This window comes from Lipotes vexillifer, unplaced genomic scaffold (assembly GCF_000442215.2).
Source record: "Lipotes vexillifer unplaced genomic scaffold, Lipotes_vexillifer_v1.1 scaffold931, whole genome shotgun sequence".
Classification (NCBI taxonomy): domain Eukaryota; kingdom Metazoa; phylum Chordata; class Mammalia; order Artiodactyla; family Lipotidae; genus Lipotes; species Lipotes vexillifer.
This window is the reverse complement of record NW_006788845.1, coordinates 456,785-474,887: the sequence shown is the minus strand read 5'-3', so window position 1 is coordinate 474,887 and position 18,103 is coordinate 456,785.

Sequence of the window (18,103 nt, the reverse complement as noted above, 5' to 3'; positions counted from 1 at the left end):
GCTCTTCCTCAAACAACAGATTAATTGATTTAAAACTTTTAATGCCAGATGCTTGGTGGAAGCATTTTAATAATCCTCGAGTCAGAATTAATCACGTCTCCTGATCTTTGAGGAGGGCAGGTATTAAGTCCTGCAGAGGCAGGGGATGGGGCCAGGCAGGAAGAAGCTGCTTTTCCTGGGTCCTCTCTCCTGCTGTGCTCTAACCATGAGCCCTGGGGGCCCCTGGTGGGGTGGCATGGGTTGGGGAGCAGAAGCAGGTCTGGAACGGCACCTGAGGGGCAGGAAGTTGACCCACGAAGCCCTGGTTTCTCGCAGCCTAAGGCCAAGGTGGGGTACAGGGGAGTCCTGTTCCAGAGGTTCCCCCACGGCCTGGCCACAGTTCACTGCAGAACTGGACACCCTTTGCTCAGGCCCAGGACAGGGTCGCCCTTCTCCCTGAATCCCTCTCACTCCCCCTTTTCACGTCCAAGGAAGTTTAGAAGAATCTCATTCTCTGAAGCTGGGAATGAGGAAAAGGAAAAAATGTCTCCTGTAGTGAAACCAGGGTCTCGTCATCCCCCCTTGCTGAAAACTAGCTTCCTGCCTCTGGGCAACCTCCCGCCACACCAGCTGCCCCTCCGCGGGCTCTGATGCCCTTTCTCCTTTGCCTCTCGGCTCGCTCCCCTGTGGGCTCTTCATCCTTTCCCTCCTCCATCCAGAAGCCACCTGAATTCCGCCTCTCTGTCTCCAGACTTCCACCTTCTACCCCCTCTCTCTTGTTTGTCCAATTGTCTGTTCTCTGCCCTAATTCCTCTCACTTCAGCCTCCTATACTTACAGTATACCAAGCACATCACCAACACAAGTTCTAATCTTTATAACCCTCCTATTCAGTAGATTATTACTACCCGTTGTTTGCAGAGGGGTAAACTGCGCCTTGTTTTGTTAGGTGGCTTGTCCACAGACACAGAGCTGCATTAGGTCAGTCCTGAGCCCCACCCCACCCAGAAGGCTTCTCGGGCCCCCATTTTCCTCTTGGTTTCAGAGTTCCTAACATAGTCACGTCAGAGGGAGCTGATTTTGCACATAAAGATACCAAATGTTTTGCCCATTCGAAGCCCCTAAAATTCCGGGGCCATGTTTTGTGCTTCTGCGCAGAACCGCGTATCAGCCCACCTGGGAAGACTTGTTAAGTGACAATGGGAAGCCTTTGCCTGGGGGGAAGGTGTGTGGCCACCTGAGTCTCCCACGATCTGAGACAAACAATTCCATTTCTCTTGAGGGTCATCCTGTGGATGGTGGCCTCACTCCATCACTCCCCCCTCACCTGAAACCCTCACACACCCCTCAGCAGTGTCGGGCAGACACTAAGCACTGAGCAGGCAGGGGCCTGCCAATGGTCTCCACCACATATGAAGTCCAGCCCCAAACAGCACAACCCCAGACAGCCTAGAGGGTGACACATTCTGCCCCTGTTAATGCTGAGCACCCCTGGGCTCCCCTGGTCCCCTGATGCCCCACTGTCAAAGCTAAATCAATACTCCCTTTTTTCTCTGCAAGAACATCTCAGTAATCCTAATTGGTCACTATGGCAACCCCAGCTACAGCTCCTCGTGGCCTCAATGAAGAGACAGAAGGATGAGAGGGGGTGAGATAGAGGTTAAGCCTACTTATTGTATAATGCTCTGCCTTTGATATCACCTAGATCCACATGCTAAGTACCTGGAAAGAAACAAAATCCCGTGTAAATTAGAATGATACCATCCAATCCCCTGCTTATATCCTCACTAGTAGCGGCGGATAAGGCCATTGTCTGCAGCAGCTGGGCCTGACCTCCTCTGCCTGGCGGCTGATGGGGTTTTGGCGGTGGGTCACATTCATCAGAGAGGATGGGCGGGGCTGTGAATCCTGCAGGGCAAAATGGCTGTGCAGCGGCCTCTGCCTGTAGTATTCCCACCCCAACCCAACCAGGAGGGGATCTGAGGGAAAAGGAGAGACAGGAAGACCACTGCCCAGAGCCTGGTCCTATGTCTCTTCCTTGGTGGAATCTTGAGGCTGCTATTCCATTTCCTCAGCAGATGGATCACTCCCTGCTTGGTTGGGGTACCCCCAAAACTCCAATCCTGTCTTGCGCTCTGGGGTGAGATCTCCCCGTCATACAAACATGCACACACATACACATACGTACACACTTCCTGCCCGCAAATGTGTCTTCCCATCTAGCCACCCTCAGAAAAATAAAGCCTCTGCTCTCTTCATTCTTCAAGACTCCCTCTTCCCCTTCCCCTCAGTGCCGCTGCCCCACCCAGGCTGGGCCTTCCTTCTGTGACTCCATGATCTCTCTATAGCCAGGGTGAGGGTTGGCTCTGCAGCGGCCCACATTTGCCAATGACTATAGCTCTGCCCTCTGAACTGTCTTCTCAGAGCCAGACTCCTTCCCCATCCCAGGAGAGGTGGGTTTCAGCTTTCCCTCCTGACACACTGTTATGCTTATGCCCTGCCTGCCCCACATGGCACTTCTAACCTATTTTCCACTTGCTGCAGCAGAAGACTCCCAGGGTCATAGTCTGCCCCAGCCAGGGCCAGAGCCAGATCAGTCCTATAAAGGATGGGTTCAGTGCAGCCTCCTTTCTTGGCCCAGCTGCCCCAGGTCCATTTAAGCAGAGCTTTTAATCCTACCCTGTGGCCCACAGAGAGACTCCTTTGCTGGGAGTCCCTCCAAGTTTTTCTATGGTCCGTTTTTGTCCTCTCCCCTCCTAGGAAATCCATGGTTGGACACTGGATTTTTCTTAATGTTAAACAGAAGGTGAGAAAGTCCTGTCTGTTCTGCCCTCTTTCTGTCTGCCCCTTTCATAACTTCTTGTTCAGCACGCACAGCTGTGATCAACCATCCATTTCCGAACTCCAGTCAACACCTAAGGCTTTTCCTGCTGCCTGCCAATTCACTCTGTCAACCGTCATTCTTAGAACCATTTAGGGGGCACTTTGCCACGTCCTGGGCACAGTTAGGGACACGAAGAACCTGAGAAGTTCCAATTTTCTAATCCAAAAAGGACTAGAGGGCATGCATCTGTCCATATCTAGTCCTTAGAAGATAAAGCTTTTCTCTTGATTGTATCTGGGAACAGAGAGGAAGAATAGCTGTGGTGTGGGGGGAGGAGACATGACTTTGGAATCAGACAGATCTTGTTATCGAAACGTGGGCAAATTCTTCAACGTCTCTAAGCCTAGGATTCATGGAGATCATAATGCCTGGCCTGGAAGGTTACTGTGGGGAGTGAATGTGATATAGCCTGGAAAAAGCCTTTGTCAATGATGAGATGTGGTACAAATATAAGGAGCTATCATTACCGTGGCAGTGATATGGGGCCATAGTTCTCTTGGCCTTGGATGGGTGACCTTCCTGTTTCTCCCCTCATGGAGACTGTTTTGGGAGGGGAGGGATCACAAGTCCCTCTCAGGCTGTGACCCTATGTATTCTTGCCTTCTCCTCCCAGGTTGGTCCAGGACAGATGATGGTAGGTAGAGAACATAGAGACAGAATCCTTCCTGCCACCACTTACCCATAGATGAGAAACAACCGCATCCTCTTAGCTTAAGATGTGTCTTTTCACCTGTGAGTCCCAATCCCAGCTGCCTGAGAACATGTTCCCACCAGGTAATTTTTGATCAGGAATGTAGATGCAGGCCCATTTCAGATACGTTCCTTGATCCCCAACACTTCCTGTGACACAGACAAAGAAAGCACTATGCTTATCCTCCTTATGTCAATGAGGAAACTGAGGCAAGAGAGGTGAAGTGACTTTTCCAAGACCATGGAGCTAGCAAGCTGCAGATCTGAGACTTCGAATTCCCAAATGCAAAGCCTACACTCTCTTTCTCTGTGCAGCTGCCTGCCTCCTGAAAGCTGCTCCCTGAGGCCCACTCACCTGCTATTCTGGCAGGGTAAACCCTTGAAGAAGGCCCTTTGCTCAGAGGGCATGTTGAGTGGAATATCAGGTCAAGGTTCATCTGCATTTTTGGCGACAGAAGGCTGCCGAGATAATAGGAGTCCCTTTGTCCTCCATGGGGCTGGATGGGAGCAAGTGGATGTCTGAAGGAGATTACAAGCAGTTATGGATATTGCTTGTCATGCTCCCATCAGCAGACGCCTTTTTCAATTGACTAGTTGCTTGTATCTCCAGAATAGGGAATGCCAGATGTATTTCCTGCACTGAAAGAGAGTACTGAAGGCCCTTGGAAAGAGACCCAGCTGTTAAGTATCAGTGGAGGCTGGGGTAGTTTAATCCCTGGTGGCCAGGTAATCAGAATTGCTGGGAAGCCAAGGACAAACAGCCAAGGCAGCCCACATCTAACAAATGAATGGAGGCTTGAAAGTCCTTTCTAAGTTGCTTGTTTGGAGTTCAAAATTCACTTTGCCGTGTAAACAGTGTTATTAGAACTAACATTTATTGAGTCCTGTATGTGCTACATGGTATCAAAGCATTCTATCTGCTTTCTTTTTTTTTTTTTTTTTTTCCCATTACGTCCTCACCTCATTACAACTTTACAAGGTAGGAGTGGCAGACACTGGCTTGTTCACCATACCAGTAACCCTTTCCTCTTAGGCACACAGTCCTTCCTCAGCCTTCCTTATATTATGGGCAGCTATGGGACAATGGAAAGTAGATGGAAATCATATGCACCACCTCCTAATCTGGCCCATAAAAATGCCTCCTGCCCAACGCTTTTTGTGTGCTCCTCCTTCATCTATCTGCTGGATGCATGGATCCAGTGAAAGGCTCCCAAGCTCTAGGGAATTATGTCATCCACTAAATGGAATGATCCTGCGGTCCCTGAATGACTGCATGGAGCCAAATCCCACTACTGACCTATGTTGGACTGTGACATGAGTGAGAAATAAAAGTTTACTGTGTTAAGCTACTGAGATTTGGTGGGTTTTCTCACCCACCCAAACTAATTCAGTAAGTATCAGACTATATCAACAGCCTCCATTTTACAAATGAGGAAACAGAGGCTCAGAGAGGTAGCGTGACATGCCCAAGGCTACATAGCAAATAATCTGTAGAGCCAAGTTTAAAACCCAGGTACTGTCAGACTCCAAAGCCAGTAGTCTTCCATTCTACCTGCCACAATAGGTGGCCAGGATCCTAGGCCGGTCACAAAAGTCTATTTAACCAACAAAATACCCAATGCATTTTTCAACTACCCTTAGCCATGGCCCATAGCAGTTTCTGTGGGATGCTGATTGAGTTTCCAAACTGACTCTGAGAACATGTTTCATCACCATCACCTCACCCCCAATAATTTTGGACCACACTTCCAGGCCTGAGTAAAATAAGATGCTTCTGTAGATGTGGAGGCTTCTCAGTCAGTTGTTCCCTAAAGACTCTGAATCAGAATAAAAGAGCATTTGTTTGCATGAGAATGAAGGGCCCACACTCAAATTTCCCCTGTGTGTTCCATGTAACCCTTGCTGAGTCAATTTGTTGGTAGATGGGGAGTTTGCTTATGACCTAGGACAAGCAGGTCAGTTCTGGTTCTCAGTATATTCCTATATTGATCCGAGAAGCATGGATCCTAGAACCATTTTTTCTGAGCCTGAAATCCAAATGCCTGGTCTGACCAGCTGAGGTACATTTACAGTGACAAGGGGAAGGAATATTTTAAATTTTAAGTGACCTTGAAACCCCGAGAACTCTGATTGCTGTAGGCAGAGGAAAGTTCATCCTTCTTTTCTGAATGGGGCTCAGCCAGAGGAAACAAATCAGCTCTACAGTATATCCTGAGTGTATGATGTGTGCCCACCAACGTACCAGTCCATGGAATGGCAGGCACCATGCCTGCCCTCCAAAGGATGATAAGCTGATTAGGGAGACCGAGCTGAAACACAAGGAGACAAACTCTAGAAAACTCTCCAGCCAGTTAATGTTAATTTGCACGTGTTCACATGTGGAATACTAACCTCTGTCCCTTTCAGCCTTCTCTTCAAACTCTCAAATAAATCCAGCTGCACATAAGTCAGTGGTATGGAACTTACTGAGTATTTGGGAGGGAAGATGAAGATTTACTTCACATGCTCCACTGAAATTTTTTAAACGTTTTCCTAGTTCTTCTCTCTCTTTACCCCAAATCCCGTCTCTTCCTTGTCTGCACTTGGGACCTCTCCTTTCTGACTCTCCACATATTTTCTCACTCCTTAATCCAACATAGTTTCCAAATCTCTCACTGCTGCTATATTATGCAGAGGAATGTGACCCTTCCCCAGATCATGTCTTCAAACTTTATCAGGTCTTTAGCTAACAAGTATCTTCTAGTTATCAGAACACATTCTAGGGAGAGAGGCAGGCATGTTACAAATAACCCACTGAAAACATTTCTGATATACTGCTTGTGGAATTTCACCCTGCAGAATCTTATCCAGGGCTTTGCCTGCAAGTGAGTTTGCTGTCCATGGTGCTGACCTGGGAGGCTAAGGCTAATCATCATTTTTCTACACATCATTCATTCAGGGAATTGGATGGTCTTGCTGTCTGCTCTGAGCCTCACCCCACTCATCTCTGAAACGGGATTATTAACAGCACTCACCATATGCAAAGCATTTAGCAGTCTACTTGACACAAAGAGCTCAATAAATGGTAGTATTTCTTATTGTTATTACTATGCTATTATCCTACAGGCTCCTATTTATTCACTGACACTTCCCAGATATATTCTTTCCTCCAAAACTCAAGCTAAATAGTATTTGGATAAGTGATTCCACCTTCATTTTTCTTCCCACACTTTGCTTTAGAATGAACACAGGTTTTCCAAGATTTTTTGCTTTAACAGTGAAAGAGAAGCAGAAGTTAACAAGACAAATAACTGGTCTCACTGGTTGAAACACGAGTGGAGTTAACTCTGGAATTTTTTCAGCTTTGATTTTGTTCCTTCGTTGATTCATCTCCTGACTCCTCACTTGGGAATAAAACCCACTCAAATGCTCCTTTTTTGCTGTTGTTGTTCTTGAAAGCATGTGTTCCCAAGATTCCCTGTGCTTGCCTCTCTCATAGTATATCTCATGCTCTGCTGAAACTGCCTCTTTATAAAGACTATGTTGGGACTTCCCTGGTGGTCCGGTGGGTAAGAATCCGTTCTCCCAATGCAGGTGGCCCGGGTTCGATCCCTGGTCGGGGAACTAGATCCCACATGCGTGCAGCAACTGAGAGTTCACATGCCACAACTAAGTCTGCATGCCACAACTAAAAGATCCCACATGCCGCAGTGAAGATCCAGAGTGCTGCAACTAAGACCCAGCGCAGCCAAAATGAATAAATAAAGATTATAAAGACTATGTTATTTGCCATTTTATCCTCAACAACTCGCAGAATGCCAGGTACATTGTTTGGACCTGAATGAAAAAAAAATGTATAAATAACCAAATAAACAAAAGAACAAAGGGAATGTGGTGAGCTGCATTTTTGCCCCAAGCTTTCTCTCCTCCCTATATCCACACACCTTTCTCCATGTGTCTTTGCGATTATTCCCACTGAAGGAGTAGAGTATATTTTCCCTCTCCTTGACTTCGAGTTTACATATGTGAGTTTCTTTGGGTATATGATGAAGCAAAAGTAACAGTGGGACAGTTCTAAGCCTAAGCTTTAAGAGGACTTGCACCTCTGACTTCATTATAAAAATAAATAAATAAATAAATAATGCGCTGAATAGCACATGGTACCAGGAGGAGGATAAGAGCCACATGGAGCAGACCAACCAGAGCTCTCACAACCCAAAGCAGAGCTGCCTCAGCCACTCATCGATCTGAAGATCTGAAGTGAAACCATCCAGCCAAGCCCATTCTAGATGAGCCACTTCTTAGCTGACCTTCCGAAGCATAAGTGGTAATGATTATAGTTTTAAGCCACTAAGTCTGAGGATTAATTTGTTACATAGCATTACTGGGGCAATAGCTAACAATACATAGAGAAAACACACAATGGATTTTCTTTTAAAAAAAACAGACAATGGTGGCTGATGAAGTTCAGCATCTCACCTTCTCTGAGCCTTAATTCTTCTTCTATAAAGTTTGGATAACAATTTCTGATCAACCTAGCTCACACGGTCATGATTTCAAATGATTATGGGTAGGATGGCACAGCAGTGAGTTAACCAACAGAATAGAAATAAAGGAGTATTATCATTAGGGGTTAGTATTCATAAGTTTCTTTAACATCCTGGTACAACCATAATCACTAGCCCTGGATCCTGTATACTTAACTGAAATGGGACACCAGATGGCTAAAAATGAGTATTTGGGTCCACCAAAGTATGGGTAAAATTAATTCTCTTCCAAGAGGAAACTTGAGACTGCCTCTTTAAAGTTCAACCAGGAAATTCAACTGAACTCTAGACTTTTGAAATAGGAAACTCCCATTCTACCCTACCCAGTGCTTAATGCACTTTACAGTACCCGCATCCAGAGTTTTCCAGCCTCCACTTAAATGTTTCAGTCAAAGGAAACTCAACTACAAAGCACCTATTTCAACTCTGGACAGCTATGTTTATAAGAAAGCTTTTCCTTAACTTCCCTAACCCCCAGACTAGGTCAATTTCCCTAGGATAAGCTTCTCATAGCACTCTATTCCTTCAGAGCATTTATTAAAGATTATAGTTTAAAAGTTACTTGTGTAAAAATTTGTTCAATGTCTATCTCCCACTCAGCACAGTAAACTTCATAAGGGCAAAGACTGGATCTCCTTTGTTCACTGCTCTATCTTCAGTATCTAGCGTGATAACAGTAAACTAATAAGCATTCAATAAATATTTATTCACTAGATATATTAAAAAGTTTTTTAATCTTAATTAATAATCTTATTAATTACTTAACAAGGATCAACTCAATAATGAATGAACAGAGGACAGTATCTTTCTGAACTTCCTCCCCCACAAATAGGATAAATTCTATCTTCTGAGGGTCCAACAAAACAAGTTTCCTCCCTGGATCATCCCCTCATATTTCATGGTAGTAGAGCTGAATCCTGGGAGATTTCTGATTAGAAGAGACAAAGGATTGAGAGTGAAGAATTTACACTTCATTTAACAAATATTTATTGAGCATACATTAGATGCCGAACTTACTTATGGGTATTGGAGATACAGCAGGAAGTATAACAGATCAAAAAAAAAAAAAATCCCTTCTTTCATAATTTTATGCCCTAATGGGAGGAGGGAGATAAACAAATCAAAAAGTAAAACACATAGCGTACCAGATGGTGATAAGTGCAATGGAGAAAAATAAAGCAGAGAAGGAGAATAAGGAACCCAAGGGAAGATTGCTATTTTAAATGAGATGGTCAGGGAAGGTCTTTTGAGAAGCTATTTGCACAATAGATCTGAAGTTGGTGAGGGAGTGAGCCATGCAGATATTTGCAGTAAGAAGGTTCCAGACAGAAAAGAACAGCCAGTGGGAAAGGTCCTGAGTAAGAAGCATGCCTGGCAGAATATGAAAAAGGTATGGAGGCCAGGGTAGCAAGAGAGAGAACAGCACGAGATGAAGTCACAAGGGTCACAGGGAGCCTTGTAGCCCTTGTAAGGACCTTGGTTCTCACTCAGGAAAATCAAAAACTATTTAGTAATTTTGAACAGAGCATTGAGACATGACTTGATTCACCTGACTGGTAGGGTGGGTCTAGACTGTAGACAAACAAGGGCAGATGCAGGTCACTTAGAAGGATCTGGCAGTAATCTGGTCAGATGATGACAGTCTGGCCCAGGGCAGAGTTTATTCTCTTCTGTATCCTAGCACCTAGCATCTAGAGGATGCTGAATAAATAAATGAATGAGTGGACAGATGAGAGATGGAAAATGCTTTGGTTCTGGAGTCAAAACAAGTGGATTTGGGCTCAGAATTCCAGTTAAGTCTTGCTTATGTCCCTTGAATTATTTTCCCTAGAATCCTGTCTTCAGTCCAAGGATAAGAACTAAAGTTATTAAAGCATGTATAAGAGTAGCCAGCCCAGCCTGACAAAAGAAACCACACCTTATATGATTCCATTTACCTGAAATGTCCAGAATAAGCAAATCCATAAAGACAGAAAGTAGATTAGTGGTCTCCAGGGGCTGGGGAAAGGGGATCCTGGACAGAAAAAGGACAATAGGCAAAAACAAAGGAAATGTGAATAAAGTATAGACTTTAGTTAATAACAATGTATCAGTATTGGTTCATTAACTGTGACAAGTGTACTAGACTAATGCAAAAGGTTAATAATAGGAGAAACTGGATGTGGGGATTTATAGGAGCTCTCCGTACTATTTTAATCATTTTTTATAAAACTAAAGGTGTCTAAAATCAAAAGCCTAATTTTTAAAAAATGAGTGGCCAGGGCTTCCTTGCTGGCGCAGTGGTTAAGAATCTGCCTGCCAGGGGACATACATTCGAGCCCTGGTCCAGGAAGATCCCACATGTCGCGGAGCAACTAAGCCCATGCACCACAGCTACTAAGCCTGCGCTCTAGAGCCCACGAGCCACAACTCCTGAGCCCACGTGCCACAACTACTGAAGCCCACGCACCTGGAGCCCATGCTCCGCAGCAAAAGAAGCCACTGCAGTGAGAAGCTCGTGCACCACAATGAAGAGTAGCCCCCGCTCGCCGCAGCTAGAGAAAGCCCGTGCGCAGCAACGAAGACCCAATGCAGCCAAAAATAAATAAATAAAATAAATTAATTTTTTAAAAAAATGAGTGGCCATTCAGGCCTGGGAAATGGAAGGAAGATTCTCAGTGGTTTGTTAGCCAGGAAGCGTGGAATGCCCCCATTCCATGCACAGAACTGGCCCTTCCCTAGAGACTTGGGGCTCCAGGAAGGTAGCATGCCTTGGCCATTCTTCCATAATCCATTCTTAGAGCCGCTTCTTTCTGTGTGTGCCTTGGGCAGTAACTGATGGTTTAAAATAATAATAAGGTAAGAAAAGTGTGATACAGAAAATACTTCTAAATGACTTTAACTAATGTCCTCTGGGGTTCTGGGTGGGTAATCTGGGCCCCTTCTGTGTACAGGCAAATGTGATTACAGCAGGGCCTGTAGTGGTCTGTCTCAGCTCCCAGCCCCCCAGGCCACTGCCTGCCCTAACCACATTAGCAGCACTAGAGCCATCCATCAGACTAACCGGGGGCCTGGGGTTGGGCCTGGCCCTCCTGCTAGAGCTGGGCCCTGCCGTCAGGAGACATCTGGCGCCTTCTCCACAGTCACAAGATAAAGAATGTGGCTGTGGAACTGATCTGCCTGTCTTGCCCCTTCCTCCTGCCCACCTTGGCCACCCCACTGCATCCTCAGAGCTGCTTGGTGGGGCCTGCGGAGGGGGTCCCTTGCTTCCTGCGGACAGTCCCAATCTGGCTGGGATGAGAGGCCACACTTCTAGGCACCATCAGCCTCCCACCCCCAATTCAAGCAGGTGTCCTCTCTTCTGCCCCCACTATCAACTCTCCCAGTCTCCCTGGCCCAAGCCTGTCAAAAATAGAACTCGGGGCTTCCCCGGTGGCGCAGTGATTGAGAGTCGCCTGCCGATGCAGGGGGCACGGGTTCGTGTCCCGGTCCGGGAAGATCCCATATGTCGCGGAGCGGCTGGGCCCGTGAGCCACGGCCGCTGAGCCTGCGCGTCCGGAGCCTGTGCTCCGCAACGGGAGAGGCCACAGCAGTGAGAGGCCCGCGTACCGCAAAAAAAATAAAAGAACTCACTGGCAGCAGGAGCCGGTGAGTGGAAGGGGCAGGGGCTCTTGTTCACCTAACACCGTGCTAGTTGCTACAAAAGTCAAGGCCCATCTGCCAGGCAGCAGATGCCAGGAAACCAGCTGCCTTCATGGCACGGGCACCAAACATTAGTGAGGGGCAGGTGGACAGACCGAGTAACTGCTACACACACACACACACACACACACACACACACACACGCACGCACACTTCAGGCCCAGAATTGACTGGGTAAGCCATGGGTAACATGTTGCTGCATGACTCATGGCAATTGTTGAGACCTGCATTGGCTTCTTCCTGCCATTTAAAATGCCCACAAGCCACCACCCCTGCTCCCTGGGCAAGCTCAGGGAGCCCATTTTATTTTTTATTTTTTTAAATTTAGGGTCTTTGCTGCTGTGCGCAGGCTTTCTCTAGTTGTGGCGAGCGGGGACTCCTCTTCGTTGAGGAGCACAGGCTTCTCATTGCAGTGGCTTCTCTTGTTGCAGAGCACAGGCTCTAGGCGCGCGGGCTTCAGTAGTTGTGGCTCGCGGGCTCTAGAGCACAGGCTCAGTAGCTGTGGTACACAAGCTTAGTTGCTCTGTGGCATGTGGGATCTTCCCGGACCAAGGCTCGAACCCGTGTCCCCCGCATTGGCAGGCATATTCTTTACCACTGCGCCACCAGGGAAGCCCAGTGAGCTCATTTTAATATAAGACTAAATTCAACATAATTAAGGAGCCTAATCAGCTATTGTTTGGGGGAAAATGACCAACAACACTATGACTCATTTTAAATCTGAACAGAAACAATTTGGGAGCACTTTGGTTTTGGAGATTAACTTCAGTCAACTGAGAGCTGCCTTTTCAGGATCGCATATGCCCGGACTCCCAGTTCTGCCCCCCTTCCCCGCTGTGCTGCTTCAGGCCCCGTGGGATGTCTGCTGAGACAGGTGACGTTAGGCAAGAGTGAAGCCACGACCTCCTGGAGCATCAGGTGAGGGCAGTGAGAGCTAAGAGGAGTGGGCCCCTCCCAGCCTCAGCGCCTCCATCAGAGAAACGGGGAGGATATCCCAGCCTGACCCTAAGAGAAAGAACTGACTTTGGGGAACTGAAGAATGAATTGCCAGGGCATGTCCCCTGCCAGCCCCACTTCCCAGGACCTCACCTGGGGCTCAGGGAAGCCAGTAAGCAGAGTAATGTTCCAGCAGGCAGGACCCCCTTCTTCATGGTGTTTTAGCCCCACATAGGGAGGCAGGGCTGAAGAGCACATAGTCCAGAAAAACCGGTCCTCGTGTTGACAGCGCTGCCCTACTGGACACGCAGGAGTGGCTTGCTGTCCTGAACTAAGTAGTCAAAGGTGGGCAAGGGCTCACTGGGGTGTACACACACGTGGGTGCATATGCCAGGAGCCGCCGAGCCCCCCACATGTCCAGAAATACTAGTAACTTCAGGGGGAGGGAGCTGGGGGCTCTGGGAAGGCTTGCATCAGCTGTGTGACCCTGACAAGCCTCTTTCCTTCTCTGAACGTGTTTCTAATCTGTAAGCTGTCATACTCGTTCCCTGAAGTTTCAACCTTCACAGTGCATCAGAATCACTTGGGGGATTTGCCCTGGTGGCACAGTGGTTAAGAATCCACCTGCCAATGCAGGGGGCACGTATTCAATCCCTGGTCCGGGAAGATCCCACATGCCGCGGAGCAAAATAGCCCGTGCACCACAACTACTGAGCCTGCATGCCACAACTACTGAAGCCCGCATACCTAGAGCCCGTTCTCCGCAACAAGAGAAGCCACTGAGATGAGAAGCCTGTGCACTGCAATGAAGAGCAGCCCCTGCTTGCCGCAACTAGAGAAAGCCTGCATGCAGCAACGAAGACCCAATGCAGCCAAAAATAAATAAATTAAATAAATAAATTTTTTAAAAAAGAATCACTTGGAAAGCATTTTACAAGTATACTTGCCCAAGCAAGCCCGGAGATCTGGAGTTGATTGGTGGTATGGGGGTCACCAGTAGTTTTTAAAACGCACCAGATGATTCTAAAGCTTAGCCAAGCCTGAAAAAACACTAGAGCACCACATAGCTTGTATTGGACCGACTGGAGGGCTTATTAAAACACAGATTCCAGGTCCTTCCCCTGAGAATTAACATTTCTAACAAGTTCCCAGTTAATGCCAGTGATGCTGGCCTGGGGGCCACACCTTGAGAACCGCTGTCCTGGACCAATGCCACTCAAAGCGTGGTCCCCAGAGTGGCAGCAACATCATTACCTGGAAGTTTATTGGGAATGCAGATTAAGGTGCCTTATTACAAACGTTAAGACAATATGTCCTTCTAGGATGAAGAAAAGGATGGTGATGATGATGATGCTGATAAAGGAGCTGCAGAGAGGTCAAGGAGAGGGGAGCCTGGCTAAGAAAGGGAGCAGCTGGCCCAAGCCAGCACTGTGTTGGATGGAGAGACTGTTGTCCCTCTCAGAGCTCTCTTCTCTCCTCTTGCCTTCCCACACTATTGTGAAAAGTTTTCATAAGCGCTGACCCTAGCCCATTTTCCTCAGGTGTGGATCTGCATAAATCATTGCTCAGCCCTCAGCCCCATCATCAACCATTATATCCCAGTTCATCATCTTGCCCACATTACAGATAGGAAAAAATAATTGATTTGAATGGCTGCCTGGATACCCCAGGGCAAGGCTTTAATTTGCCTTTGATGCTGGATGGGTGCTCTGTGCTGGAGCTATAGATACTCCCGATCAGCATGGACCAACTGGCAGGATGAGCATGCTGTGACCAACCCCCTTCCTTGGCCTGCTGCCTGATTTCTAGCTACAGCCCCTCCCCAAACCGTGAGCTGCATAAGTGCTGCAAGGTGTTAAGGAGAGAAGTAGCACAGGCTGGTTGGGAGAGCCCTGGCTGGGGAGACAAGAGCCCTTGTGCTGCCTTGGGCTGAACTCCAATCTACTGTGACCTTGACCCAGCCTACTCTCTCCAGGTCTTAATTTCACTCTCAGCAAAATAGAAAAAGTCATCCTTGCTGGTTTCCTTCTGATGGGGTTGCAAGCTATCTCCCATATACCAGATTGCCCTTTGTTTGAGGTCTTCCACTTCAGTCACTATTGGGTTTCCTGTATTTGAGGAAGAACCAGAAGTACGGAGCAGACATTGTTTGGAGTGCCCATCTTCACTCTGTGGAACGAAGCTTGGCCATGTGACTGATCTTGACAACACAAATATCAAAGTGAAAATAAGACCTCCTTCCAAAGGTGGTTCCATTACTTACCCCATCATTCAGTTCCCATTCTGGGAACTGTCAGAAGGACCTATTGCACGTTACTTTAAATAGCCTCATTGGTGGCAAATCTTCATCCTAGGAGTGTGGATTTGCTTGTTGGAAACAACCCAAAGCTATCCAGAGCCAAGAATGGTGAATGGAGTGAGAGATTAAGGCTGGGAAATACCATTTTTAGTCTAAAACAAGGTGTAACTATAATTAAATAGATCCAGGGGTTGGTCTGAATGGCCTCTAAGGTCTCCTCAAGGTCCAACACTCTATGATTTTCTTGTACAGATAGAAAATGGATTCTGAAGGCAAAAGAAAACATTCCACAGGTGTCCTGAATGAAGTAACTTCAAAGGAATCTGTATAAAATTACTTCTCCCCAAATGACTAATTTAAAAGGCAATTCTCCTCTAGATACATACCTTATCTCATGGATTCATGAAATAAGGTAGTTTTATTCTCACATTTTATCTCACATTTTATCTCTGAAATCAGGATACAGATGACAATTGGTGGAGGGTCGTAGTTTAAATGGCAGCATTTTTTTCTTTCTTAGTGGTACATAAAGTAATCATTATAACAATGGCATCTTGGATTCAGTGAAACACAGTAAATCCCAAACTGTTCTGATTGTCAGTACCAGGTGCTCTAGAATTACACTTCTTATATTTTCTTCACTTCTCAGATTAGTCTTGATTCTTAACTTTGGATGCACATACCAGACCAATTAAATCAGAATCTCTGGGGGAAGGATTCAGACATTATTAGTTTTTAAAGCTCTCCAGGCACAGGGCCTGTGACACCTTAAGATAACTACAGCTCTCTTGTAGCTGTATAGGAATCCAGGCTTGTGGGGAAGCCTAGACCATGGCTGGTCGATCAGAGAAATGGAAAGTTTTAGGAATAGATAGTGTTGAGTTCTTGGGTTGAGCCATGCCTGAAGTCTTCCATCACCTCTAGACTTCACAGTTTGGTAAGCAATAGATCTTCTGAATTGTTCAAGCTGGTTCAACTTCTATGTATGTCTTGCAACACACATAGAATGAGGTACCAGCACGGGTATGTTAACTGCAAGTGACTGGGCTGAGGAAGTAAAATGCTGGGCAATGAGAGTTCTACTACCCTGGGCCAAGAGGTTGGTAATCCTTGCTCTGAGGTTGCAAATAGCTGATTAAGTGATGACCTTTTTTTTGTCTTAGGACTCATACCATCGATTTGCCAAGTTTCCAGCACCCCAGAATTTGTTAGCAAAAACTCAAAATATTATAGAGTGAAGGCTGACTTTTGAAGCCTTCACGAAGGCTTACAACAGGCTCATCTGAAAACAGCTCTAGAGAAGAAAATATGGATTTGCTAAGAGAGGCCCTTTTTAGCTTGTGGTCTGCAATATACATTCCCCAGGAGTCTGGCAATTAATAATTATCCTTGCGGAGCTGAAAAAGCCACATTCTCTACTTCAAGCTCAATTTCCTACAAGTTGAAGAAGGAAGTAAGAAACTGCTCAGCAGAAGACAGATTTGGACCCAGAAGAAGCCTAATCCCCCCGGTGTCTCTCAAATACTCCTGTTAAGTATTGTCTGACTAAGGAAAGGATTATATCACTTCCCTGGCTAAAATGTAGCTGTAAGCCAGAATACTTAGAGGGCCTTTCTCACCCCAATCTGAGGTTTCCACCTGCCCCAGAGTACATGAAAAGTAGAGCATTGAAGCCAGGACTGGTTGACTGGGAATAGAAGTTTACAGACCCTGTTCTAGGCTCAAAGACAGTTTCTCTAGCTTTAATAATCCATGGCCCAAAGCAACAGGACCTATAAGATTGAATTTAGTTGCCTCTACAAAAGACTGACTACTGGCTTCACCACAATTTATGTTTACTTTTCCTCTCATCCCCTGAAATAAAAGATGCATCCCAGGCATTGAGCAAATGTTTGACATATGATGAATGAATGAGTGAATGAATCTGGCTCCAAGCACTACCAATGGTATACAGCAAATATAGCTCAAAATGAAGCAAAGGAATGGACAGTGGGAGTACAGTTCCTCATTTTAGGTTGTAAAAAAGGGACCCAGGATGAAAGATTTGACACTTAATCCTGCAGACCTGAGCTGGCCTCTTCTTCGTCTCGCAGAGGGATCTCCATTTTGCCAGGTCACAAACACTACTGCTGAGAATTAGCAGGGTCTTCCCTGGTGGTCTACACTAAAGACTACAATAGAGTCCTATGTCCTAGGAAACTTTAATGTGTTGGGTGATGGATAAGATGGATACATCCAAAGTCCTTCTCTATGGGTAACAGACAAAGGAACCAGGGATACTATGTATTGAATTCATATGAAAATACAAAGGCTCAAAATAACCAAACCAATCTTGTAAAAGAACAAAGAGGATTTACGTTTATCAATTTCAAAACCTAATACATGACTACGGTAATCAAGACAGTGTGGTACAGGCATAAAGATAGACATAGATCTTTGGAATAGAACTGAGAGTTCAGAAATAAACCTCTACAGTCATGGTCAATTGATTTTGGCAAAGGTGCCAAGATAATTCAATGGGGGAAAGAATAGTTTCTTCAACAAATGACAATTGAGATATGCAGGTATAAAAGGATAAATCTGTGCCATTAACTCATACCGTAACCCAAAAATTAAATCAAAAGCCATCATAGATATAAATGTAAGAACTAAAACTGTAAAACTCTTAGAAGAGATCACGGGAGTAAATCTTTCTGACCTTGAGTTAGGAAATGATTTCTTAGATATAACATCAAAAGCACAAATGATGAAAAAACAAATTGATAAGTTGGACTTCATCAAAATTAAAAACTTTTTCTCTTCAAAAAACACCAAGAAAATGAAAAGACAAACCACAGACTGGGAGAAAATATGTAAATATATTTACAAATCATATATCTGACAAGGGATTGTGTCCCTACGTGGTAAGCAGAATTATGACCAGCCAAATATGCTCACATCCTGAACCCTAGAACCTGTGTATATGTAACCTTACATGACAAAGGAAACTTGGCAGATGTGATTAAGGTTAAGGACTTTATGCTTTTTTTTTTTTTTTTTTTTTTTTTTCCGGTACGCGGGCCTCTCACTGTTTTGGCCTCTCCCGTTGCGGAGCACAGGCTCTGGATGC